Consider the following 26,531-nt stretch of genomic DNA (forward strand, 5'->3'; position numbering starts at 1 on the left):
TGCTGCTTCGTCTGGTGCAGCCACGCTGGGCTCCAGGTGCCTCTGCTCCTCTGGCTGCTGGCCAGAGCCCGGCCCCTGGAGCCCGGCCTTGCTCCCAGGCTCACGGCTGCTGCGGCACGCTGAGTCCAGCAGGGCCTGGCTGCGGCCTGGGGGGCTCTGTGGGGCAGGGACGGGGCTCTGTGCCCGTGGCACCTCCTCATCTTGGTCCCATTGGTACAGCTCTCGCACCGTCTCCCTTTCTGCCCACTGGGACAGCTCTTGTTGTCTCCCATCTGCCCACTGCACTCTCACACGTACCTCCCGGCGCTGCAGCTCCTGGTGTCTCACAGCTCCCCAGGGACAAACCTCCTGACAGGGCACCTCTTCTTGCCACTGGTCAAACTGGCGCACCGTCACTTCTTCCCACAGGCAAAGCTGTCGGCCGCTGACGCCCGCCCGTGGGGAAAGCTCTTCATCCACGGCGTGTTCCCACTCTTGCTCCGTGGTGACACAGGCCCCCTCCTCCTCCTCCTCCTCAGTCTGTGACAGGGGCAGGACTGAGCTGCCCACTGCCCCCAGCCACTGCCCGCTGAGGGCCTGATCTTCCAGCCAGCCGGGCAAGCTGAAGCCACTGCACGTGGCACGGGGCAGCCCCCGGCCTCGTGGGCTTCCAGCCCCTTGTTCCGAGCCGGGTATTAAAATGGTCAGGAGTGCCTGTGCCCGAATAAAGGTGCAAACGAGAGCATATGCCAAAGTCATTTGTGTGGCTTTTACTGAACAGTTAGTGTGAGAGACGGGGGGAGAGAGAGAGGCAGAAAGAAAAATAAAGAGAAAGAAAGAAAGAGAAAGAAAGAGAAAGAAACAGGAAGAAAAGGAAAGAAAGAGAAACAAATGTTGCAGCCAGGAAATGTGACCCCCCCCCCCAGCTGGGCTAGATCCAGCTGCAGTTGGACTGATTCTGGCAAGACCCACACGAGCTGCACACAAACAGCATTTATATGTACATTGCAACTAGAAATAATGTTACATTCTGATTAGATTTATATAGATAACAACGTCTAGCATCCAAAGAAATTACCAGCAATCAGCATCAAGGCCATTATTCAGCTCTAAATCCAGAAAACAATGGTTTTTTCCAAACCTCCTCCTCCATTTTTTTTGCAGGGTTCTGTACATCCTAGAGATAAATCTTGAGCAAGTGGGAACAAGGAATTAAAACCATTTTCTCTTCCAAAGTAATAGGCAAGTTTGTAAAGGCTAGCCCAATGACTTCAGGGAAGGAAAAATCCTACCCACATTGATGTGCTTGCACTCCTGAGATAGAAAGTCTATGTGCTGAGCAAGAAAACTTCATACCAGTTGATAAAGAACAGATTATGATTTTTTTTTAAAACCTGTTGATTTTTCATTCCAGGTGTTCTCATTATTATTTCAGTGGTTGTGCCATAAACAAAATAAACAAATATATGGGAATGTCTGTCTGAAAGAAAATATTTACTGTCCCACTCCTCTATTTCTACCAGGGATAATCCTTTCCTAATAAATTAAAAGAAGACATGCCTGCCATCACTCTCCTTCAGGAAAGCCCTTTTAGAAAAGGTCAAATATTGATGGCTTTGCTCAAAAAGGTGTCATGGACTTCTTGTCCACCTGTGGATAAAACCTGTGTGTGTGTGTGTTGTACATGTATTCACACACCTGTACCTATGTGCCTTCATAAAAACAGTGGAAAAGCTATTTCTCACCCAAGCAGAACAGGAATTTTATGTGAGAAATGAGACAACTCTTAGTAAAAATTAAAATAATTTATTAAAAATGGAAAAATTGAAAAACTACAAAAAATTAGCAAAATATAAAAATTTGGGATCCTATGGCTCAATAGATGGTATGCCCCAGGAGCACAGGGATTTTAGATCTTCTGGCTGAAACAGCACTGTACCTCAGGTAGAGAAAAAGGGCTTGCAGTGCTAGGCTGGCTTTTGGCTGGTCCAAAAGAAAAAAAATATTTCTAAAGGCTCCTTAATAGGACTAGGCTTTCCCAGCACTGACCTCCACCGCAGCAAGGCTGGAGAGAAAAGGGGGTGTGCCCCTCTCTGGCCTGTTGTTTTATAGTGCCTTTGCTCCGCCCCAGCCCACCCACAGCCCGCCCACAGCCTGCCCCTTCAGTTTAAGGTGATTGGTGTTTTCCCTTTGACAGATTATCTCTGTCCACCAATGGCTCATCCTTGTCAGAGGGGTGGTATTAGTTGAGATAAGGGTCATTAAAATTCAGGTTGCCATGGAGCTTACAGGGTAATGGCTGTGGGGGCTGGGCTGTTTGTTGGAACTGGGGTTTTGAAATCTGCCTTGGAACCAAAGTACAAGTAAAAACATAAAAAAAAAATACATCCAACACATCTTAAAACACTTGTAAAAGTATACAGTAAACGCAGGAAAGATAACTCTTATGGTGTACAAGTGGTTAATGGAACTTGATTTTTGGTACCTGGGCTGATGGGTTAATTTTAACATTCAATTTAAAAATATTTAACTCAAAATTAATTAATTAAAGCACTTAATATGCAAAGACCAAGCTAATTAGGGATTTCATGTATGACATTTTACAATTACCTCTGTACAGAAAGCTGTCCAGAGGTATCGTTGCAGGGCAAATAGCTCAAAAATCTCAGATTTGGATAACAGATTAAACTGCACCCTTTCAAAGTGCATCTACTTGCAGCAAAGAGTGCCAAATGGTACTGACAGCATGCAAATCCTGGTTATCTTCCTGTGTGGCCAGTTTCATACCATTCACACTCAGGTAGCATCAGTGTGACTTTCACATCAGCAAAACTGATGAGAAGAAAACAGAAATCATGCAGATTTCACGGGGCTGAAAAGCAAAGCACAGCCCCAGTGGTTGTAATGACTATTTTTAGATTGTTAGTATGAGATTCACCTTCAAGATAATATGGCAGGGTGGAAGATCTTATTAGAGTATCTTCAAAGATTACTGCCACATTTACAGGCTACTAGCTAGGAAAGGTGTCTTTCTACCATCAGTTTGGGTTGAAAAGGACCTCAAAGCCCATCCAGTGCCACCTCTGCCATGGCAGGGACACCTCCCACTGTCCCAGGCTGCTCCAAGCCCCAGTGTCCAGCCTGGCCTTGGGCACTGCCAGGGATCCAGGGGCAGCCCCAGCTGCTCTGGGCACCCTGTGCCAGGGCCTGCCCACCCTCCCAGGGAACAACTTCTCCTTTATGCCAGTTTAAAGCCATTCTGCCTTGTCCTGTCACTCCATGTCCTCGTCAAAAGTCCCTCTCCATCTCCCTTGTGGTCTCTAGATGTTTGCCATTGTCTTTGGTGCACACTGGCCTGCAAAAGTGAAAATCCTAGAACAACTCCATAGGCACTTTGTTGCTTTGCAGTTGTGAATTCTGCAGGGGCAAAGACTGTGAACCTGTGTGTTTCCAACTGAACCTGCTTAAACTGTAACCCTTTATAGACTGTGACCTAAGAATACTCTGAGATTCCTCTGAGTAGTCTGGAAAGCCAGGAGGGTCTCACTGAAGCTTGTGACTCAACAAGAGGGACCAAAACCTGAATATACTGCAGTAGTGGATAATAGATGGTAGAGTTGTTATGTAGAAACTGCATTGGCAATAAATCTAATAGCTGTCATCCTCGCAGTCATAATCACTGTGTCCTACTTCATCCCCAGCCTGGATCAGCCCCAAGGGTGCTCTGGCCTAGGTGCAGTACCAGCACCTGTTGAACTTCATAAAGTTCCAATGGTCCCATCTCTCCAGGCTTTCCAGGTCCCTCTGGTTACATCCCTTCCCCCCAGCACATAAAACATTTGCAAATGGCTAGTAAAAATGAACTGAAATCATAATCAGGGAAATTGCAATCCCCCCCATCCAAATTACCTATAAAAAAATCAGCTCCTTTGTCCACCTGCATGGGCACCGAATTTTTAATTGAATTCTTTATGCTATACGTACAGCTTAAGTTCATCAGTGCTCAAAGTAGTGTTGTTGCTGAAATTTATGAATCTTCCAAAGCCATTAGATCTTGCTTTGAGACATGCCTCATTTTTATGAGCATTAAAGTGCTTTTCAGAGTAGGAATCACAGATGCTTTACACATTTAATAAATTGATCTCTCCCAAGTTTTAATTTATGCTTTGTTAAGTAGTGCTCCTGGCTCATGCATTACTCAGTCTCAACGTCTCTGCAGATTTGACTGGTTCCAGGTCAGCAGATCTTTCTCACTCCCTGTAGCACACTTCTGCTTTTCATCCTCGTAACAGACACATCATTACAGAACTGGGATTGCAAGATGTCAGGGGGGTTGCGTGGCAAAGCACAGACATGTCATTCCTGTTGCTGATGCACAAACTGTACAAATATATGAGTTTTGAATCTTAAAACAGGTAAGTCTGCCTGAAGAGAATAAAACACTTATTATTCTGCTTCAGAAGCTTCAGAAAGAGACAAGAAATGGAAGCTGCAGATGAATAAACCAGTGACAAACATTATAAACAGCAACTTTACATATTGTGGTTTTATTTCTTGTTTAAAACAGATACTTTAAGTGTTTTAAAATAGTTAAAATTTTTCATTTACCTTCATGATCAGCATTGATTAGGTAATTGTGATCAAGAGATTTTTTTAATGAAAAATCATTTTAATATAGTCTCAGTCCAAAATCAGGGTGGTATTATCACAGTCAGATTTTTTTTAATTAATCACCTGGAACAATGTAGAAAGTGAAAAGCATTTTCAGGTAAGTGCAGGGTTGATGACGCTGCAGGTACCTACAAAGAGTTCTTCACTTTGGCACCTCTCATGCTAAATATGCTAATTTTCTCTATAAAACCTCTCAATCTGCAGAAAAGCAGACTCTTGTAAGTGACTTGGGCAGCAACAGTCTTGTCCAGCCCAAAAGATGGAATAAACTGAAATTGCTTGATTTTATTTAAAAGAAAACAAACCTAAAACCAAAATAACCAGTGGCTGGGAGTAGGGCAAAACTCTGACACTCCTACCTTCTAAAAGTTTCTATTTCTTTGTGTTTTTTCCCCCAGGTGGACACAGGCACATGCAGGCAGCCAAGGCAATGAGTTTTCCTCTTGAATACTGGCTATCAGCAGGAGTAAAAAGGTCTTGCAAGAGCCCTAGGAAAGAGAGAACAGCTCTCACATTCAGTTTGAGAGGTTTAGTGAGACATTGTGTCTGCCCTACATCTTTCCCAAAGCATTCCCAGGCTTTTCCCAAACCTCTGCCAGTGGCTCTGTCAGGTCAGCGAGTTCCAGGTAAGGTCCAGGTCAAGCCTGACTTGCCCAGCCTTGTCTTCTGCAAAGTCAAATCCCTCCTTGATAACCTCCAGACCTCTCAGGCTTATCTCTGCAGACAACTGGCAGTAATTCACATTTCATGTCTTCCACCAAGATCTTGACTTCATTATCCTTGCTTAGCTCAGAATAAATCAGGAGGAAAGGTCTTGTAACAGGACTATATAACAGTGTTAAATCTAAAGTATAGAAAAGCAGGGATGTTTATTAAATAATAAATAGATGTTCCCAGATTTTCTTAAGACTGTAACAGTGGCCAGCAGGAAGAAAAAAAGCTTAACCAATATTAATATAGCTTGGTTTTTACTTAAAAAACAGTACCAGTTTCCTGGGTTTTTTGGTTTTGTTTTGAGTACATTTTCGGAACTACTACTGTAGTACACTTCTTCTATTACTGTATTACTTTCTAGCCTTGGGTAATGTCATTTTTTCTCCCCCTCTAAATACAAAACAAAATTATTTCCTGGAGTTTGCAGTAAAATGGGATTTCTGCAGTTTTTCACTGAGCTTTAAACTAGCTCCAGCCTGCACAGAGATGTCCTTCATGCTGTCATGTACACTGGCCTTTCAAACATGAAAATGAGGAAAAATTATTTGCCAGTCTCCAACAACATAAGGACAAAATAATCCTAATAATTCTTAATAACCAGCTGCTGAGTCCAGCCTGCCTCAGGGGAAAGGATAAAGAACATAGCACAGCTACTGACTGCAGATCCCTCCTCAAAAAACAGCGACACCAAGTCCCATGAGGAGCTCTTTTATCCAGACTTTCACGATCCTCAGGTTTTCAGGAAGGATTTTCAGCTGCCATCGTTTTCTGGCCCAGGATGCACTGACAATCCATCAGGTCCCACAGCCTCCACCTCCATAAGGTCTGTCTCTTCTCGTATCCCTCTCAATTTCTTTTTTCTCACATTGGAAGGCCAATAAAAACTTTAAACTATCCCAGCCAAGATTATCTGCTTTAAAGATAACTATCTCAGCCCAAGTTTCCTAAACTTAGTTTATACTTTGATATGTGCTTTGATAGTGGAAACTGAACCTTGGGATATCCTATCCCATTATCCTACTCCAGAAACTGACTTGCAAAGTAATTAGAAAAATTGATTAAATGTCAGTAAACACCACTCTATTAAACAAAAAGGATCTTATTTTAAAGATACTTCTGCAGTTCTTTTTTGCCTTGGCATAAGACCCAGAGTATTTGGTGTATTTCTGTGTATCACTGCCTTTCTCAAGAATCTCTGTTGTGCAAGCATGATTTAATTAATCTTCACAAACCTGCCTGAAACATAATTACTATCTTTTGAAGATAAGGACACATTTATTAAAACAGCATGTCCCACTTTAATTCAAAATCTTCTTTTCCCATCCACAAAAACAAAGGTAAAGAAGAATGTCACTTTAATACCACAGAGAGAACATGTGCAGGAAAAGGATTATCTTTGTTTATTGACGTGCTGTTGAATCCTCCACTTCTAGCTGAAAATTTTTCTAAGCACTCTGCCAAAACTCTTTTGGTGTTCTGTGTAACACAGTGCAGATGGACACTGTGACATGGGGAGGAGAGTGTAGGAAGTGGCATCCATCACTGAAAAGGTCATATTCAGACTAAACTGGTCTCACTAAAATGAAACCCAATGGAAATATATGTTGTCTGGTAATCAGTTTTGGTTTGGATTGGGTTTTTTTTTGGTCCCTTCTTTAATTTCTGAATCCATTTGTTCCACTAGGATGGAATCACTCAGGGGATGTCTACCTGCCACTGTCCATAATCTGGCAAGATGCGTCATTTTCTGCATAAAAATTTTCATAACAAACTGTTATTTCGGTGGTTTAAACCAAAATAATTTTGGTTCCTCTTTGTGGGCAATAAATATGCTCAGAAAGAGGAAGAAACTCGCTTGGCTCCTCTAAAAAAGGTAAAAAATATTTTTTAAATGCCATACTAAGTTCTTAAAAGATTTTCAAAAGTTTTTCCACATTTTTTTGAGTTAAAGTTGTTCTCAATTTTTCTTCCACAGCAAATTCTACCTTTTATTTCCTTTCATTATTGGAGAGAAAGCATCATCCACCTGGAACTTCTCTGAGCAGCATTGCTTCCCTCAGAGCATTGATGAAGGTTGGTTTAAAAGAGATGCACCTGATCCTGCTGCCATTGCACTCAATAGACATGGACTGGCTAAGGAAAAACCCAAAAAATTAAAATATTTATTTATTTTATTTTCACATCCATCTCCAGTTAAACCCTCTGGTCCCTACACATGCCTTACTAGAAGGTTTTTTTTTCCATTATTGCAAGAATAAATCACTTTCGGTGCCACATTTACTTCTCAGTTGATATTGTCATGAAGTCAAGTCTGCAATATTAAATAACTCAAAGAAAATATTAATGTTCATATCAAGTAACTTTTAATGACTATTTAACAAATTCCAAGTACTGTTTATTCTTGTGAGTCACTGCAGCTCCCTAGATTGTAGCAAACTTACAGCATTGCCCTTCAAATTATGCATGCAAGGGCCAAGTATCTTGTTGATTTTGGACTGCAAGGTGCCAGAGAGTTCTGAGAACTTAATAGGTTTATGTTCTGACACGCAGGTGACAAATACTAGTCACGACTTCATATTCTGGATACTGCATGTTATAAACGAGGCTTGGACTTTTTGGGTGGAATAAAAGTCTGCTCATTTATTGAAAAGAAAACCAGGAGCAGAGACTCGAGGTAAGCCCAAGTCCCCCTCGGCAACCCAGAAAAACAAACTGTGTGATGCACAGGGCGTTCCCTTGGACTCAGGTTCCTCAGGAGGACCGGGGGCTGAGCCCCGGGGCAGTTCTTATGGTCTCTTTTGATGCTGTGATTGGTGCGGCTCAGATCCTCCCTCTGAGGGCTCGTTGTCAGGGTCCTCACTGGTGTTCAGTTCTGTCCGTCTCTGGGGCGTCGAGTGATTGGTTTCCCCCTAACCAGTAATCCCCCAAAGTGTTTACATCCCGATTATTGGGTTGTCTTGAGAACATTCTAGAACATTCTCCTCCTTTCTATGGACCCACTACTTTCCCCCATTGGTGTCCCCATCTAGTGGGGACATGGCAACATTACACCTGTACAGTCGCAATAATAATTAACTCATTAACTGCATACCCCCACTCCTCTAACAAGCAACTTTTAACTTCTTCTCAACCAAAAAAAAAAGCCTTTTAACCATTTATTACAACTGGGTTGTGCTCCAGGCTGGTTCCCGGCACAGCAGGGCGAAGCAGGCATGGGCAGGGAAAACAGGGCCACAGGGGAGAGGGCACGAAGGCGGGAGCAGAAGGGGCCAAGCTGACCCTGCAAGCGACCCAAAGCAAAGAGATGTGTTACATATGAAATCCACCAAATTGGCCTTTGCGTGTTAAGTGCCCTGATTTTGCATGATAAGAGATTAAATATCCTAGTTTTCCATTTTGCATATCAAGGGTTTTAACTGCCAAATTAGTATTTACATACTTAAAATGCCCATCAAACTAGTTAAAGATAAAAAGTTATTTCTCAGAACCATTTAATCACAGAGTTCCTAGTTAAAAATCCCTGTTGATAAAATATTCCCAAATGTAATCCCTTCCTTAAGCCTTAAACTTCCAAATGTCTTGTTTCCTCCACATACCCAAGTTATCCAAGTTAATTAGTATATTTTAAAAAGATTCTTAAAGTGTTTATGGTTCAGTTTTAAAAGCTCCTTAAAATGACTGTTGATTGTTCTGTTTTAAAAGTTCCTTGAAGTGTTTGTAGTGCAGTTTAATGCTTTTGCTAGTTGTCCTTAAGTTCTACAAGTTCCTAAGCCCAGCTCCAAGAGCAGACTTTCTAACTGTCAAGGGCTATTTTTAGTCCCCGTCCATTACCCTGCAGCTCAGCCCCATGGCAACGTGAATGTCAACGAGGACATTTTCCTGCCTTTCAAGCCCCCTGGACAAGAAGTTATCCATTGGCTGGATCAAATGACCTCACTTCAAGGCTCCCCCAGTCGCACCAGACCATGGGGGCCGGACTGTGGGCAGCCCTGGGCGGAGCATGGGCACTATAAAACTCAGTGCACAGCACCGGAGCTCGCTTTCTGCCTCCGATTAGCTGTGGGCGAAGCCCAGTGCTGGTGGCTCAGGCCTCTCTCTCCCACAGAGACCATTTTAATTATCTAATTTTGGACTAGCCAGAGTTAACCGAGCATTGCAGGCTTCCTGCACTGGGGCCTTCTGCTGGTTAGGTCTAAAGGTCTCTAATCGCTGCGGACTGGGGTTTTGCGATTTTTATTTGTGGATTTTTCCTGGACTGGATTATTTTAATTTTAATTAGTTTTTTTAATTATTCTTTTAATAAAGCAGATGTTAATTTTTAATTAACATCAAGAGTGGTCTCATTCGTGACAAGATGAAAAGGCCAAGACCTCGCGGTGTTGCGGCCAGCTGCTTCTGTGTGCCCCCAAACTCCTGCCCCGACTCGGCTTCGCGGGCCCGTTTTTCGCGGGCATGTTTGGCGGGCATCCGGGCACTCGCCTTCACCGGCAAGCGTGTGGGGACAGCGTGTGAGGGACAGCGTGTGGGGCAGCGTGTGTGGGACAGCGTGTGAGGGACAGCGTGTGGGGCAGCGTGTGTGGGACAGCGTGTGGGGACAGCGTGTGGGGCAGCGTGTGGGGACAGCGTGTGGGGGACAGCGTGTGGGGACAGCGTGTGGGGACAGCGTGTGGGGACAGCGTGTGGGGGACAGCGTGTGAGGGACAGCGTGTGGGGGACAGCGTGTGGGGCAGCGTGTGGGGGACAGCGTGTGGGGACAGCGTGGGGGGGACAGAGTGTGGGACAGCGTGTGGGGACAGCGTGTGGGGACAGCGTGTGGGGCAGCGTGTGGGGACAGCGTGTGAGGGACGGTGTGTGGGGACGGTGTGTGGGACAGCGTGTGGGGCAGCGTGTGGGGACAGCGTGTGAGGGACAGCGTGTGGGGACGGCATGTGAGGGACGGCGTGTGGGGACAGCGTGTGGGGCAGCGTGTGGGGACAGCGTGTGGGACAGCGTGTGGGGACAGCGTGTGGGGACAGAGTGTGAGGGACAGCGTGTGGGGACAGCGTGTGGGGACAGCGTGTGGGGATGGAGTGTGGGACAGCGTGTGGGGACAGCGTGTGAGGGACGGCGTGTGGGGACGGCGTGTGGGGACAGCGTGTGGGGACAGCGTGTGGGGACAGCGTGTGGGGATGGAGTGTGGGACAGCGTGTGGGGACAGCGTGTGAGGGACGGCGTGTGGGGACGGCGTGTGGGGACAGCGTGTGGGGACAGCGTGTGGGACAGCGTGTGGGGACAGCGTGTGAGGGACGGCGTGTGGGGACGGCGTGTGGGGACAGCGTGTGGGGACAGCGTGTGGGACAGCGTGTGGGGACAGCGTGTGGGGACAGCGTGTGGGGACGGCATGTGAGGGACGGCGTGTGGGGACGGCGTGTGGGGACAGCGTGTGGGGACGGCATGTGAGGGACGGCGTGTGGGGACAGCGTGTGGGGACAGCGTGTGGGGACAGCGTGTGGGACAGCGTGTGGGGACAGCGTGTGTGGGACAGCGTGTGGGACGGCGTGTGGGGACAGCGTGTGGGGACAGCGTGTGGGACAGCGTGTGGGGACAGCGTGTGGGGGACAGCGTGTGGGGACGGTGTGTGGGACAGTGTGTGGGGCAGCGTGTGGGGACAGCGTGTGTGGGACAGCGTGTGGGGACAGCGTGTGGGGACAGCGTGTGGGACAGCGTGTGGGGACAGCGTGTGTGGGACAGCGTGTGGGACGGCGTGTGGGGACAGAGTGTGGGACAGCGTGTGGGGACAGCGTGTGGGGGAGGAGGTGCTCGCAGTCCAACCATGGAGGCTTTCTCCGGGGAGAGGGCAACACAGTTTTTTTTAACAGAAATTTTCTTCACCTCATTTGTGACATATGTTGAGGCATATATATTGGTGCCTCTCAAATGTGTATGAAGGGGCACGGCAAGGCATTGTTGAATGTAATAAAGCAAAAGGGGTTTCATATTTATCATAGGAATCATAGAATCCCAGACTGCTTTGGGTTGGGAGGGACCATAAATCTTACTCATTGCCACCCCTGCCATGGCAGGGACAACTTCCTCTTTCGCAGGCTGCTCCCAGCCCCAATGTCCGGCCTGGCCTTGGGCACTGCCAGGGATCCAGGGGCAGCCACAGCTGCTCTGGGCACCCTGTGCCAGGGCCTGCCCACCCTGCCAGGGAACAATTCCTGCCCAATCTCCCATCCAGCCCTGCCCTCTGGCACTGGGAAGCCATTCCCTGGCTCCTGGCCCTCCAGCCCTTGGCAATTGTCTCTCTCCAGCTTTCCTGCAGCTCCTTCAGGCCCTGCAAGGCCCCAGTGAGGTCACCCCAGAGCTTCTCCTCTGCAGGCTGAACAAGCCCAGCTCTGGCAGCCTTTCCTCCCAGCAGAGCTGCTCCATCCCTCTGCTCATCCTGGTGCCTCCCCTGGCCTGGCTGCAGCAGCTCCAGCTCCTTCCTGTGCTGGGCCCCAGGGCTGGACACATTAAAAAATTATGCTGAGAAATTAATCAATACAATACATCCCTGCAATTAAAAGTATTCAAAAGGGAGGGATGGTAAAGATCTCCCTCACTCACACAGAACGGAACGTTTTCTGTTTAATAATGAAGTGAAATGAGGCCTTGGACGCTGGGCATAAACAGCCCACTTAGTGCTTGTGGTGAAGAGGGAGTTTGTCTTCTGCGCAAATTATTACAAAATTATTTTTGTGTTCTCCATGCATTTCCAAAGATATGTTTGCATTCTGGTTGCGCATTCAAAGGGAGACTGTAACGTGACCTGTGGCTCGTTAGCACAAGCCTTGGTGTGCCCTTGGGCAGAGGGGACGCAGCGTTAGCCTCCACAGTGTCCTCGCTGGGCGACTTCGCAGTGGGAAAAGGCGCAAGGTGAACGCGTGCTGGCTCCTCTTCGGAGGAGGCACGTCAGGTGGCCATTGGATTTGGCTTGCATCAGCCTGGAGGCAAAGAAGGCAAGAGGGGCCTCTGCTGTGGGTTCCAGTGAGTTTATTAGCAGGAGGGTCCAGGGACCAGAAGGGCCCCAAGAGGAACCGTGCACAGCCTTTTATGGGGGGGCAGAACAAGGCAGTGAAAAGGGAAGTAACCGGTGGGGTACAGCCAAAGGGGAGGATACAATTTGACCAGAACCAATGGGGAAAACAGGGAGGCGGGAGTCACAACAGGGAACCAATGAACAACTGTCACAGTGACCGCTGCTGTCCAGTGTCCAGGCTGGCTCCAGCGGCGTGCGGCAGGAGTGGGGAGCAGCCGGAGGTGCAGAGCTTTAAAGCTGCTCCTCTGAAGCCTCTGCTCTACCCTGGGGAGCAAAGGCTCCAGGCACTGTAGCAGCCAGCAGCCCTCGACTCAGGGAGAGAGAAAAAGTAGCAGGGAGGCTTGCCGTGGAAGGTAGTCCAACTTTATTGACGGGTATCCACAGTGGACACGCAACAGTTGCAATGCGACCATGCCTTATAAAGGAGGGTTGAATGTGGGAGACAGAGGAGTAGAAGCTCCTGAAATTAAAGGAGGCTTTGATTTACAACCCTGGAAGAGACTAGGTCTGGCTTAATTGACAGAGATTTGTGGACTTTAAGCAAAAGCATTACAAACTTGTGTTCCTCTCATTATAAGTAAAATTGTACCCTGGGTGTTTTGGTGAAGGGTTTTAAAATATAATAGTGTGATTTTATATAGTTTAAGTTAAGAATGTAGATGGTACAAGAGAGACAACTGTGTGTACGTGACATGAGAAGTTATTGGTCAAGACATAGCTGCACTGCAGTGAGGAGTGCCACAGGTGATAGGTCATTAATCTAAAACAAAGTGTCGTTTTAAGTATCTATTGGATTAGAAAGTTATAAATTACGATGTAACCCTAAATCTTGGGACTAGTCGCCATTACTCTGAGGTGGTGTAAAATCTCACGCCTCGACTGATGCATTTGTTATTTTAAACAATAAATTCGTGTAGTTGCATAGTCCCATCCATTAAAGTTATTTTCCTCCGACACGTGAAGCGCGAGAAACGGACAGTTGAACAAGGGGAGTAACCCAACCAGGGACCAATAGGCGGATTAGGAGGGAGGGATGCTGAAGGGATGGACTCACTTCTGGTCCAATGGTTTCGGTGGGTGGAGGGAGAGGGGTCACATGCCCCAATGGGGCGTCGAGGTTTAGGGGATTTCCAAGAGGGGAGGTATCCAAGGGGGCAGGATCTCGGGGGACTGACGGGGGCCATATAAGGGTAATTAGGGAGGGCTCAGGTGGTGGACACCAAACCTTTGGGAACAGCAGGAGGGGTTTGGGTGATTGATAGGGAAAGAGCCAGAACAAGGGAAGGGGATAACCATACTGGGAGCACCGGGGGAACAGCTTGGATCTGGGGCAAACCAAGTGGGAATAGGAGTGGGGAAGGTAGGGATGAACCATCGGGGTACAGAGAACATATAAAAATACAATAAAAAACCTCGCATCACCACAAACAACCAAACAGCAAAGAACTTTCCAGAACGAGGGAGGTAACTTGCGCCCAGGAACCACCCAGGGGGAGGCGACCTAGACTTCAGTGACATCCTCTGATCCACCCTCTGACCCACTGTCTTGGGTGGGGAAAGTGGATGGCCCTGGTTTGATTGGCATTCCATGGCCTCAGCCCAAGAGCGGGCTGAGCCACCCCAACAGGACTGAAAAGTATAGAAGACTCACCATAAAAATGTATGAAATTACACTGTTTAAAATCATCAAACCATACAGCACAGTTAAAAAATAAAGTGCAAATAACTTGCAAAGTCTTTTGCAGCAGTGCCAGGGAAGGAAGAAGCTGTTCTCAGTCAGCTGTTGGTGCTGCTGGCTCATGACACACAAGGTGTTATGTGTAGCAGTAAAAGAGAACATAACCTGTGACCAGTTCAGTCTGAAACTGTTAGAGGAGAAGAGGCTTGTGAGGATAGGTTTTGACCAGGTTCCATCAAGTTTGTGGGCTGACCTCAGCATTGCTGAAGAACGACTCCCAGTGCCTGTAGCAATGCAGGGAACCACAACTTGCTTTTAGGTACACTGATCTATCTCAAGTAGCCTCAGTGATGCTATTTGTTTTTCAGTATTAATAGAGATTAATGGATTTATTAAGAACGATTGCTCCTCGATTTGTTTTTCAGAATAAAAATAAAGATTAGCACTAGCAAAATCTCGTAATAAACCCAACATGGCAGTATGCAGAAAAATATAATTAACAATTAAAATGAATTTTAAAAGGGTCTTTTATTTCTGCAGTGAAGTTACGGAATCACAGAATCATTTAGATTGGAAAAGACCTCCAAGATTCATCAAGCCCAGCCTTTGGTCAGCCAGACCAGAGCACTGAGAGCCAGGTCCAGCCATTCCTCAGTAGCTTGAGGCCTTCTAAGGTTCAGAACACAGGGCATCAGTCTAAATATATTTTATTTTCTTCCTGTTTCCCCTCAGTCCGCATGCTGGTCCACTGTTCCTGATCCTCGCTAGCTCCTGATCATTCCTCAATTCCTAAATCACATGATTTTAACAATAAGTATTCCAGATTTGTTAGTATCTCTCTTCACCTTTTTTTCTTTTCAATTGGTCACTGTGCTTCCCAAGATGATGAAAATTGAACCAGGTCAACAAATTGTCACTCATCTTTGTTCCTGGGGTGCTCTCTGCCCTCAGTTTTTTCCCAATATTTTCTGCAAAAAATTTACCTTTTGTCATCCCTAGGATGTTCTCAGAAGTCTCCATGCCCTTGCTAAAGCCCTTCCCACAGCTGTCCATGTGTTCGGATATGCTCACAGTGACTCCAGTATATTCTGCCTAAATTTTCAGCAGCAAAATTAGTAAAACTGGTATTATGGGCCAGGCTGTTTCTTTTTCCCCCTGGAAAATTATTCCATTTTTTCAAAAAGTGACAGGACACTGCTTTGGATGTCTTGTGGTTCGTGAAGATTGCCCAGGAGTGAGCAGCTAATCGGGGGCCAGGTCCTCTCTTATGGCTTGTAAATGCCTCTGGCTTTCTTCCAAACTCATTACTACAGATTTACAGCACTTCTAGAGTGAGAGGGACAGTTGGCCTAGTAAATCCAGTACGGCATAAATGCTGAAAAATTACAAAATTGTCACCATTTAAGTGAGTTATGCTAACTTCAGGACTTCTGGCTGTGCTGGGAGGAATGTGGAGCTCTATATAATAACATCCCCCAGTTTGTGTGTTCACTGCTTTTGTTACCAGGGACTTAGCAATAAAAGCACAAAATCTTGTTGTACTCCATACAGCAGACAAAGTAAGGTCCTGTGCCCTCCAGCTACGGTCTAGATCACATCAGATTTCTTCCACAAGGCCAAATCAAGTGTGTTTCTTATGTGGCATCTTTCTGCTCAGGAATGAAATTCTGCCATCAGACTTTTCCCCAGGCTTCAGTAGACTTCAGCGGGAACAGTGTGTTCCCATCCGAAGTAAAATTTGACCCTCATAAATTGCACTGTTCCTCTCTACTTTTTGGAGAGAGCATTAATGCTGTCAATAAAAGGGGAAAAAGAAAAAGAACAGTGCCAAGTTTTGCCAGAAAATTTAGCAGATTATAGTATGCAACAGCTTGGACTGGGTATGTGTTAGAACTGTGAACAGGAATCACTACAAAATGAAAAGCAGTTACTTGGGGAGGTGGGGGAAGCTAGACTAACAGACTTAACACAAATATTTTGTAAAATGTGTATTGTACCGAGCTCCACGCCCCCACGGCAGGACTGCTGCTCGTAGTCAAGCTGGACCTCCTCAGGGGAGTGTGCCTTCCCCAGCACTTCACACTGTGCTCGGTACTACACACAGAGACAGGACTCATCCATCCTGGGTGCCCAGCTGGGGAATCTGGTGGAAAGCAATTTTAGAGTGGCTTGTAAGGGAAGGTGTCCCTGCCCATGCAGCAGGATGGGACAAAGAGGTCCCTTGGGTTGAAGGTGCCCTCCAATCCAAGCCACTCTGTGATTCTGTGATGGGGCTGTTGTGCTCCTCAAAGTGCTGCCTGTGGGGTCTTCTGCTCAGCAAACCTCAGCCACAGTGCAAATGTGGGTTGATTAAGGAAAACCGTTTCCAGCAGAAGGCAAAACAGGCAGAGGAAAGACAGGCCCGGAAGAAGGAGACCAAAAAAGGCAGGCTGCAGCTGCTCAAATTCCCTTCCTGAGCAAAAGGTGATGAAGTCCCATCAGTATGACAAGAACATGGAACCCCAAGATTTAATAGAAATAGCAGCAACCATGATAAAATTTACCTTTTCCTCAGCAAACGTGTCTTTGGTAAGTGCTGCGGCACAGATGTCCACCACAAGGACACAAATCAGCCATGGAAATTGTCACCAGAGTCTTGACCAACCTTATTTGCTGGTAAAGGCATAGCTGTCCTCTTTTTTCTAATAGGAACATACAATTCTGTCTCATCTCACACTAGCTTTGCAACAAATACAGTTTTAAATAGACCTTCAACACTATCAGTTCATAATTTCATTACTATTTCTTACTTTTCCCTGGTAAATTTTACAAACAGTTTGTTCACAAAGTAGCTCTAGTCCATGTTTTGTCACCCTTGACAGCAGATCAGAAACTCTTTTCCAAATTTCCCAGCATTTGCCTTCCCTTCAGCTCTGAGAAGCCCAGGTGATGTTCTGCAAAGCAGAGGGACCATTTGGCAAGGGCAGTAAAAACAAGAGTTGGCAACCAATTGCCAGCAACAGAAGGGACCTTTTCAATAAACATTTTCAATAAATTCATAAATAGCCAAGCCAAAAAGAGAGGAAAAAAGTGCAGTCAGATTTGTCATGCCCTGGAGAGTAACAGTTTGATTGTTTTTTACAGGATGAGAAGGATGGGGCTGGAGCTCTGTTACAGATACTCTGAAGTTTGTTGTTTTTCTCTCCCTCTGATCTCACTTTTACATGTTGTCATTACAGGCATCCACACACCAACAATCTGATAGCAAGCATGTAGAGTTCTTTCAGGCAGCAACTGCTACAACATTTTGTTGATGCTCTCTCATAGTGAGGAATTTGTACCTTTTTTTTTTTAAATGAACTTGGTTTGAAAGCTTGCTGTACTAAACATACCAGTTTGTATGCTCAGTACATTAAATAATGTGCCAGATACAGTGTTGCTCCACACAGACATCAAACCTCAGGCTACATTTTAATCAGAACCAAATACTGCAACACCAACTGCATGGGAGGAGAGAAAAATGGCAACTTTCAAGTTGAAATAGCTCATTCTTCTTATTGATGCCTTGTGCTTTGGGCTTATAAACTGAGGGTTGTGTCAGTGCAGCCACTAACTTCCCAAGTGAGAGAAAACTTCAAAACTCAGCAAGACACCCTTAGGAAAGGGATATAATTGCCAAATTAAAACACTCCCGCTCTCTCAGCCACAAAGAAAGCAGGATGCTTCAGCTCACCAGTCAAAACACTTCCAAAGGAGAAGTGCTCAAAAAGAAAAATCAAAATACAGTAACAATAGCCTCTGATATCCATTTCCATCTCCACTCAAAGAAGGCACTTATGCTCTTATTTCCTTATGAAGGAGTTGGAACAATAATTTTAATTAGTCTGTCCTTCAACCACAGCAGAATAACATTTTTCTAGCATTTAAAATAAAACCACAACCCATCTAAAATTACAGCTTGTCCAGCAAGAAATAATCTGAGACTACTGAACTGCAGCAAAAGAAGTCCACAGCAGGTGGTAAAAGATGGGAGAGGTAATGCTGCTTCTAAAACATGAGGCTGTACAACACAGGGATGATACAGCCTGTCCTTTTGGGGAGGGAAACCATCAAGAGTATTCAGCCATGATCCCATTTCATGTCTTTTCTATTCCATTTTTATCTCATGAGTAGCTTCAGTTGTAGCAACGACTGGCTCTAAGGAGCTGCGATTCATGCCAGAAGGTTAACTCTTCAAAAAAAAAGGAAAGAATCCTCTGATAACAGGAGAAGCCAAATAAATGAAAATTTTGGCAGATGTGTGGGGAACAGGTCAAAGTCATCTTTGGTGTAACAATAGTCTGCTTTGCCTACATAACTAGAGAAAAGAATACGAGTCACTATTTTAAACATAATGAGCAAAATGTGTTCTCGTTTTACTGGGTTCCGACTGATTCCACAGCACTTGAGATACTTGAGGGATAAAAAACCCAAAGTCCAGCACTCCAGATGTCATGATGATACACATCACTTTCACTAAAGATGAATGCAATCATGTTTAATGTTTGGAACATTTATTCAGTAATGAACACAGGCAGTGGTGTGCAAGCCCAAGTGAGCATCCCCAGATTGTCACACCACGTCTTGGAAAAGCACCAGTCTGGGCCCAGGCTGAGGCTTCACAGCAGCTCAGTTCCCCAAGAGGAGCCAATATTCCATTTTCCTGCACACCCCCCCAGCGAGCCCAGGCACAGAGATACTCCAGAGGCAAACAAAAACCCCAGGCTATGAATGCAGGGTAATTGCAAGCACAGCCAGGCATGTTCTTACTCACAGAGAAGCTTGGATGCTGTGATTCAACCAGAAACACTGGTGCTTACAGGAATTAATTTCAGTACGTTGTAATATTGCTATAAAAATGGGTTAAAAAAACAAAATAAATAAATAAATAAACACGTAAGCCAAAAGTGTAGAGCAGCATTTTATCTAATCAGCTGCTAATGGTTTTGCTGCTCAGACAGGGTTAATCAGACACACAAAATTATTTCCTGGCACTTTTGGAAAGCTTCTTTGGTGATGATTCCAACAATACGAAAGGTTTCAATTTTGCAGAGTTTATATTGGCCTAAAGCACATTAGGTTTTATTTTATCACACCCTGTGGGACATATTCACTCAAAAGTCTTTTTTAAGACAGCTTAGAGCAAATCTAGCAGCCCAATGTGCCTCTCATCTATGAACACTGAAACAAAGATTAATAAAGAATTAAACAGTGAAGTAGAAAGAAAAACTTAGAATAAGTACATTTTGTAATAACAGCACAAGTATTTATTTTGTACATGCTTTACAGGGAGTTTTCTGATCACAATTAGACACCTAGGAGCATTGCTAATTCTATGGAATACTGTGCTAAAGCAATCAGACTGCCTTGGGAAAACTGGAATACCTGGAGCAGCAATCCCAAGTTCAGTACAAAAATCCTAAAGGAAAACAGAGGAAGAGTGTGGCAGGTGGGGCACTTCTGCCACAGGGAAGATCGAAGGTTCCCCATGCCCGGTCCCAGACAAGTCCCGCATTGAGTTCTGTGTCCCTGGAATTAAACTGCTCCAGCTTTGCTCTCCCTGCATTACCTGGAAGAGGCAAGGAGGTGTCAGTGGCTCCAGAGCCATCCAAGCAAGAGGTCCCTCGGTCATTAAAATACATCTTTAAAATCATCAGTTTTATGTGCACCTCATGGCGGGTTTACATCTCTAAAGTGAAGTATAAAAAACTGATACTCAAGCTCTCAATTCCCCTCTAGAGACCAAGTTTTTATGTCTGTTTTGCAATAAGCTTATGGAGTCCTAGAAATTTCTTTTTTTAAATAAAATTGCTGCTTTTTTTACACATGCTTCTATTTAGAGATTAACCCCTATGAAATTAAGCAACTATACTGTTGGGAAGAAGGTGAACAACTATCACAATTCCACATTTTCTGCACACAGATGAAAAGCCAACTGTGTAACAGCCATACAGGGAAATAATGAATATATTTTTGCCCTATAGGCAAATCCCAAATGTAACTTTTCAGGAATATGTTTAAAGCATTTTCCTGTGCATACAGTCAGGTTGCTTGAGGTTTTAATGAGCTGCTTAATTGGGCAGTTACCCCAATATATTAATTAGATTAAGACATTTATGGAGAGAATGTTACTCCTCCTTGTTAGTAAGTCATAAAAAATTAGAGAGCACTGCCCTGGTGTTGGGTATGAAAGGATTCAGATTGGTGATGATGAACTAAGAAATCCTTTAAAGACCGAATCCCAGTTTATTTGGGGCTGGAAGGGACCTCTGGAGCTCACCCAGCCCAATGCCCAGCCCCAGGCAGGATTCCCTGGAGCAGTGGCACAGGAACGTGTCCAGCTGGGCTGGGGATGTCTCCAGAGAGGGACACTCCAGGCCCTCCCTGGGCAGCTGTTCCAGGCCTCTGCCCCTCCATGGACACAAGCTCTTCCTCCTGCCGGGCTGGAACTGGGTGGGGTTTATTTTATGGCCACTGCTCCCCATGCTGTCCCTGGCAGCACGGAACAGAGCCTGGCACCATCCTCTGGCAGCCCTGGAGGTGTTTGTATGGATTGATGGGATCCCCTCCCAGCCTTCCCTTCTCCGGCCTGGCCAGGCCCAGCTCCCGCAGTCTCTGCTCATCACAGAGCTGCTCCAGAGCACAAATCCTCTCTTTTAAATTTTGTCAGACACACCAGAAACCCAGGACATCACATTTCTGAAATGTGAATTCTTCTACAAGGAGAAAGAGGGTCAGGAATGTGTCCCATCTCAGGTTTGCTCTGTTTCAGCTGCTGCTAGGGCACTGTGGGATTTTATTTTTTTATTTTCACACTCCTCCAAGTCTCTACCCATGGCTCTTCTGTGTCCATGGAACATGCAGCAGCTATGGAACAGATTCATCTTCCCAGACTCGTCAGGCTGAAATTTCTAATAACGGCTATTAAAGTTTTGTTTTCTTAAGATCATGTTGGAATTCCACAGCCACCCTTTGGGCTCAATTAATATTTTCTGCATTTGGAATCGGGGACTCTGGCTGCTAGACATGGACTCTGTCAGCAGAACAACTTCAAATGCATGAAACAATGGGTGGAGACTGTTCCCTCCTGTCCTCAACAATACAACAGCCAGAAGAAATAAGCCCCTCTGGGCTCAGGGAATAAGAATTGCTGCTGTACAGGAAGAGAACAAGACAAGTGTAAGTGGTTTGAATAGGACTTGCATTAAATGGGATCCTGATACTCAACGTTGTGAGGCTGCACTGGTTTTGTTTTCTCTTGATGAATGAAGTTCTGTGTGAACACATACCAGCTTCTAGGTATTCCACATAATTATATTCCATATAATGCAGCAACATGTGTGAATTCTGCTCTTCTTTAGTTATCTGTGATGCTGAGTGATTTTTAGGGAAAAGAAAGGGGGGAGAGGGATGTAGATGCCCATGGGTCCATTCAAAGAGACAATTGTAGCCAGTAGAAGTCATTTTTTACTTCTTTATTTAAACTTCTGGGCGTGTACTGCACAAAATTCACCTGAATTCTTTCATAGCTTCTGGTTCACCAAACTGCATTTTCCTTTCCTTCTAATGACCCTCCCCAGCCCTCTGAGGGTTGGTCACTGCCTTTGCAGCATGACTCAAATGATGAAGTATGGCCCCAAGAGACCCAATTTCACCGCTCTCTCAGGATTCTGTCCCCCTCAGAGCTATGCTGGGGTACCAGAGCAAGGGAAGAAGCACCAGCAGCTCACCTCCCAGCCAGGGCACGGGCTGCCAGACAGGAAAGAAAAGAAATCCCTCCCTTCCAACTTGAGTGCCTTTGGTTTCTGGACCACAGCTACCAAAAATAGGCTCTGTGACTCCTAAACAACAGCAGACAAAACAAATGGAAAACTGTTATTGTTGCTAATAGGTGGGGGGAAAAACTCACTCACTGCTCTTTATTTTTACTTATTATTTCTGATTTTTTTATTTTCCTTTTTATTTCACTAACAAATGCATAAAAGGAACATCTGCTTGGAGAAGGAGCATCTTTAAGTAACTCCTCTTGTTCAGGATTTTTGTTAAAGTTGCCCTGCTTCTAAAGCTGTTTTCTCAGAGCCATAAACTTAAATACATGGCCTCTCCTGGTACTCTTCCTTGGAAGAAGACATAATTTATAGCTGATCATACAAAAGAAACCCCATGTTTTTCTCATCTAATAACATTAGAATTTTGGGAGTTTTTTATCTTCTTTATTCAGGCAGGAAAGTTTGAATTTCACAGTACCCCCCCAAAAAAAGCTGAAAAAAACTTTGCAGGTGAGTAGCAGCATATGTATTGTTCACCACTCTTTTACCTTCAACCATACTTTCCCTGCAATATTTTCAAACAAAAACAATGACTAAATGCAATGTCTCATCAATTTTAAATTTTTTCTCCCCCTCAAAACGTTTTGTGCATATTCATCCAAGCTGAACTACTCCCGAAAGAAAATCTCCATTTCCACATATCAAATGATCTTTCCTAAACCCACCACTGCTTTATTGATGTAGACAACACTCCATACCCTTCTTGTCAGCACAGACCAGTGACCAGCTCAGTCTTCCCCATCCTAACCCTGCTGCAGCATTTGTGAACCATCTGCAGGGAGAGGAAGCGGGAAGAGTGAGCACAGCTGTCAAGAGATTTTGTGTTCCCCTCTCCTTAGCCACACGATGTTCACCCCAAATCTCAGAATCAGCTTTTGTACCCACAGGACAATTCATTCCTTGCTTGTATCATCCTCTCTGGAGCAGCCATGCGGAGTGAGACACGGACACCAGGATTAGAATGGCTGTTGAATAACCTAAAGTGCTTCAGTGGAGTGAGGAATGACTCCTGCAGTCAGAGAGGCTCCAACAAAGTGTTAATTTCAGTAAATTCCAAGCCCCTTGAATGGATAAGGATTGTTCATCACAGTCTCACAAGAACAGGGTTGGATAGGTAGAGTGCAATACATATGCAAAGACTTTATCTCTCCTTACTTTGATAATACACTCATTGTCTGTGATGGGGATCCCGTAACTTCCCACAGGAGGAATCAAAAGCCGTGTTCTGGAGGGGAGCACTCCAATTAGAGTTGGAAATTTTCCGACCTGACTTTTTCCTTTAGAAAGATATCGATTCCATGAGATCAGCATGGTCCCTCAGAACATTTTGATTTCATCAAATGCTTTGAAGGAAAGCAGCTGCCTGGTTCCAGGCCAGTGTTCCAGCTGGCCCAGCAGCCCACCCTACAGACAGCCAGGACAGGAGCCACGAGATTTGGGGCTTCTCCGCTCTGCCCACAGACACTCTGGAGATTTGCAGCCTAAATCCCTTGTTTGCACAGCAAAAACCACCCAGATACCTGTGGCCAGGGCTGAGGGGCCTCGTGCTGCATCAGTGTTGTTTTGAAAACAGGTGGAAGGAAATGTTCTGTCCATGAGAAGTTGCAAAGGTTTGTGCCAACACAGAGCTATTTCTTTTTTTTTAATTTCCCACAGGCCAGACACAATTAATGCCCTCTGACTCTCTACCACCAGATGCAGCTGTCACTGGGTTTGGGTTGGGAGATATAAATACATTAAATTTATAGGAGGTGATTGGCATCACATTTACAAAAGTCTCCAAGTGTCCTGTAAAATGCAGGAGAGATACACACATGGACCTGTAAAGCCAAAGTCTAATTGAGCAGGATTCCTCTTTAATACACACCAAGCGAACAAAAATGATATTAAAAAACAGAGAATTACTCAGAATTGTTTATTTAATAAACCTTAGAGAGAGAGAACCATCTTGCTCAAAAGAATAGGAGTGAATTATTAGCAACATAAAAGTCATCCAGGAAAATGTCTTAGCTGAGCCTGCAGTTTTTCAAGCTGCGCTTCAGGCCCTTCAAAGGGGAATCCCATGAGTGCTGAGCAAAGGCTGTAATGAAATCTGAGCAAGTGGAAACCTTCTATCAGAGAGTCTAGAGTAGCTCAGAAGTAACAGGACACAGAAATACACATATTTCTCCTGTCTTCCAGCTGCAGTAGTTACTGGGCAGTAAATGATGGCATAATTAACAAAATGTAAATGGGGTTCAGTGCGAGAAAGTAATTGCCACTTCACCTAAGGCAGGATTTAAATTTTACACTTTCTGGTAAATGGGAGCAGGAATCAGGGCTCCTCCATGACCTGAAGAGAATCAGGGAGGCCTTTTGCCCCCACAGCTCATTCTCAGGGATATGTATCACCTTTGCTATTCTCCTGCTTAAGAGAACAGAAAGTATCAAAGAAAAAAGAAAAAACCTGCAGCTTTTTTCCTACCAGGTTTTTAAATAGAGGCATAGAACCATTAAGGTTGGGAAGATCAAATACTTGCAAGGTGAGGGAAAGATTTGTAATAGAAAGTGCTCATTGCCATGAAAAGCTATAAGCAAGGAACACTGCTGGGAAATTCAGGATGTTGCCAATGGATCTTCCCAGCCTACAAACTCTCCAGCAAGATGCAAGGACCAGCATTACAGAAAAACAGGACTGAAAGGCTCATCTTTTGAAGGGCTAAAGCCAAGGTAACTGAGAGCAGCTCTTATGCTGGAACTGTTAAAGATACAATCCAACACAGCTGCACTGTGCTATAGAAATCACACACAACCACCACCATAATAGGGCTCAGCTGTAGATTTCTGCTAAATTATTGAAATAGGTTAAAGATATCTAAAGGAGAGATTCCTCTATAAAATACTTGGTTTGAATGCCTCCAAAGAGGGATCTCAAGCAAAGAAGCCCCTGGGCACTCATATCCTCACAACCGAATTTGTCCACCTCTTCCACAATGGTTTTGACCAGAGGTGATAGTTGAGTCTGGGGTCTTCCCATCCTTCACTGGGCCCTTCCACTGTCTCTGTTTGGGAGGTTTGTTTTTTTACTTCTGAGGTGGCAGCTTCTCCTAATGAACGTGGCTTCCACATGCTCTGGCTTGAGTGGCTCTGAGGCCTTTTTATTGACAAGGTAAAAGTTCACCATCACAGTGAAAGTTCACTGCCTGCAGCCCAAAGCTTGGGCAAAGTTAGCTCCTGCTGGTGAGCAAGTTATGCTGAACAGGTTCCACATAAGTGCTAAAAATGTTATATATAAGTGCAAACCAAGTCCTACCTAACTAGTGCACCAAAATCACAAACAACTGAATAAAACATTGACAGACTTGGAAAACAAATTGCCCCAAAACTGAGGCCACAAGAAAGGCAGAGACCAGAAATGGCTGTGTTGAAAAGAAAGCCTGTGAATTAATCATGTAAGCATACTAGAACATTATTAGTTTTGAACACTGAAGGTAAAAGAACATTTATTCACCAAAGGTCATTCTCCCAGCTCAGGGGGGGAGTTTTAAAGAACACATGTTGGAAAATTTGCCTCAGTTATTCATGTTATTTCACCCCTGGGCATCATTTGCAGTGTAAAGAAATTAGTCTGGTAGCCAATGAGCATCCTGGTGTTGAAACCCTCCAGGAAAAGTCAGCATCACTTAAAGTAACAATACCTCACTGCTGGTTCTCACAAGTATTTACTCCTTATTAAAAAAAAATAAAATTATCCCAGGCAGGAGATTGAACAAGCCAGACTGATAAAAAAACTACAGATCCACTGCCAGCAGCAGAAAGGGAACTGCAACTGTGAATCTCGAAGCCATCACCTTTGGAAAGGGGAGAAAATTAATGACAGCATTGTTTTAATGGGTGGAGGAGAGTGTGAGCACATGTCTGGGAAAGAGGCTTTTCTGAAAGAAACTGTCGCTGTGAGCGGGGCATCCCGCACCCAGCTGGAGTTTCACAAGGATTTCTGTGGAGGAAACGCCGTCAGAGTGGCTGTGACAAAGGACATGGTGAAGCAGCTACAGAGAAAGTCTGACTGCCATCCAACTGCATTTCACTATTTCCCTGACTGTCAGTTTCGAAGGAAAGTTAACATAAAGTAGCTTTTTCCCATTTAGTTTTCTTTAACGGAGGCAATAGTAATCTCCTTGGAATTTGGTGCCTCTCCAATGTTTATCACACCATTTATCATCCAGATTTCCAACTTGCAGAGATGTATAATATGAAGCACAACTGTTAAATCATGTTACACTTCTGGCAAGAGATACCATTTATCGTACATGAAAGGAGTCCAGGGGCTGATTTATTCAAATGGTTACATTAGTTACTTAATCTGACCGAAAAGGCAACAAAAAAAATGCTTTAAACTCTGATAAGGCACACTGCACGAGTGTTTCTAATGCAAATACATACTGAAAGTTATTTTTAAAACTAACATACTGTACTACCGTGGAGCATGTTTTTCCAAATGTACACTCCATATACTTGGGAGTTTTGCCACTCTAATTTTATGGAGCATCCTTTACCATCCCAAAATGACAGTTTCTAATTCCCCTTTTGCAGAACCAGAATT

Source organism: Aphelocoma coerulescens (assembly GCF_041296385.1).
Source record: "Aphelocoma coerulescens isolate FSJ_1873_10779 chromosome Z unlocalized genomic scaffold, UR_Acoe_1.0 ChrZ, whole genome shotgun sequence".
In the NCBI taxonomy this organism is placed as follows: Eukaryota; Metazoa; Chordata; class Aves; order Passeriformes; family Corvidae; genus Aphelocoma; species Aphelocoma coerulescens.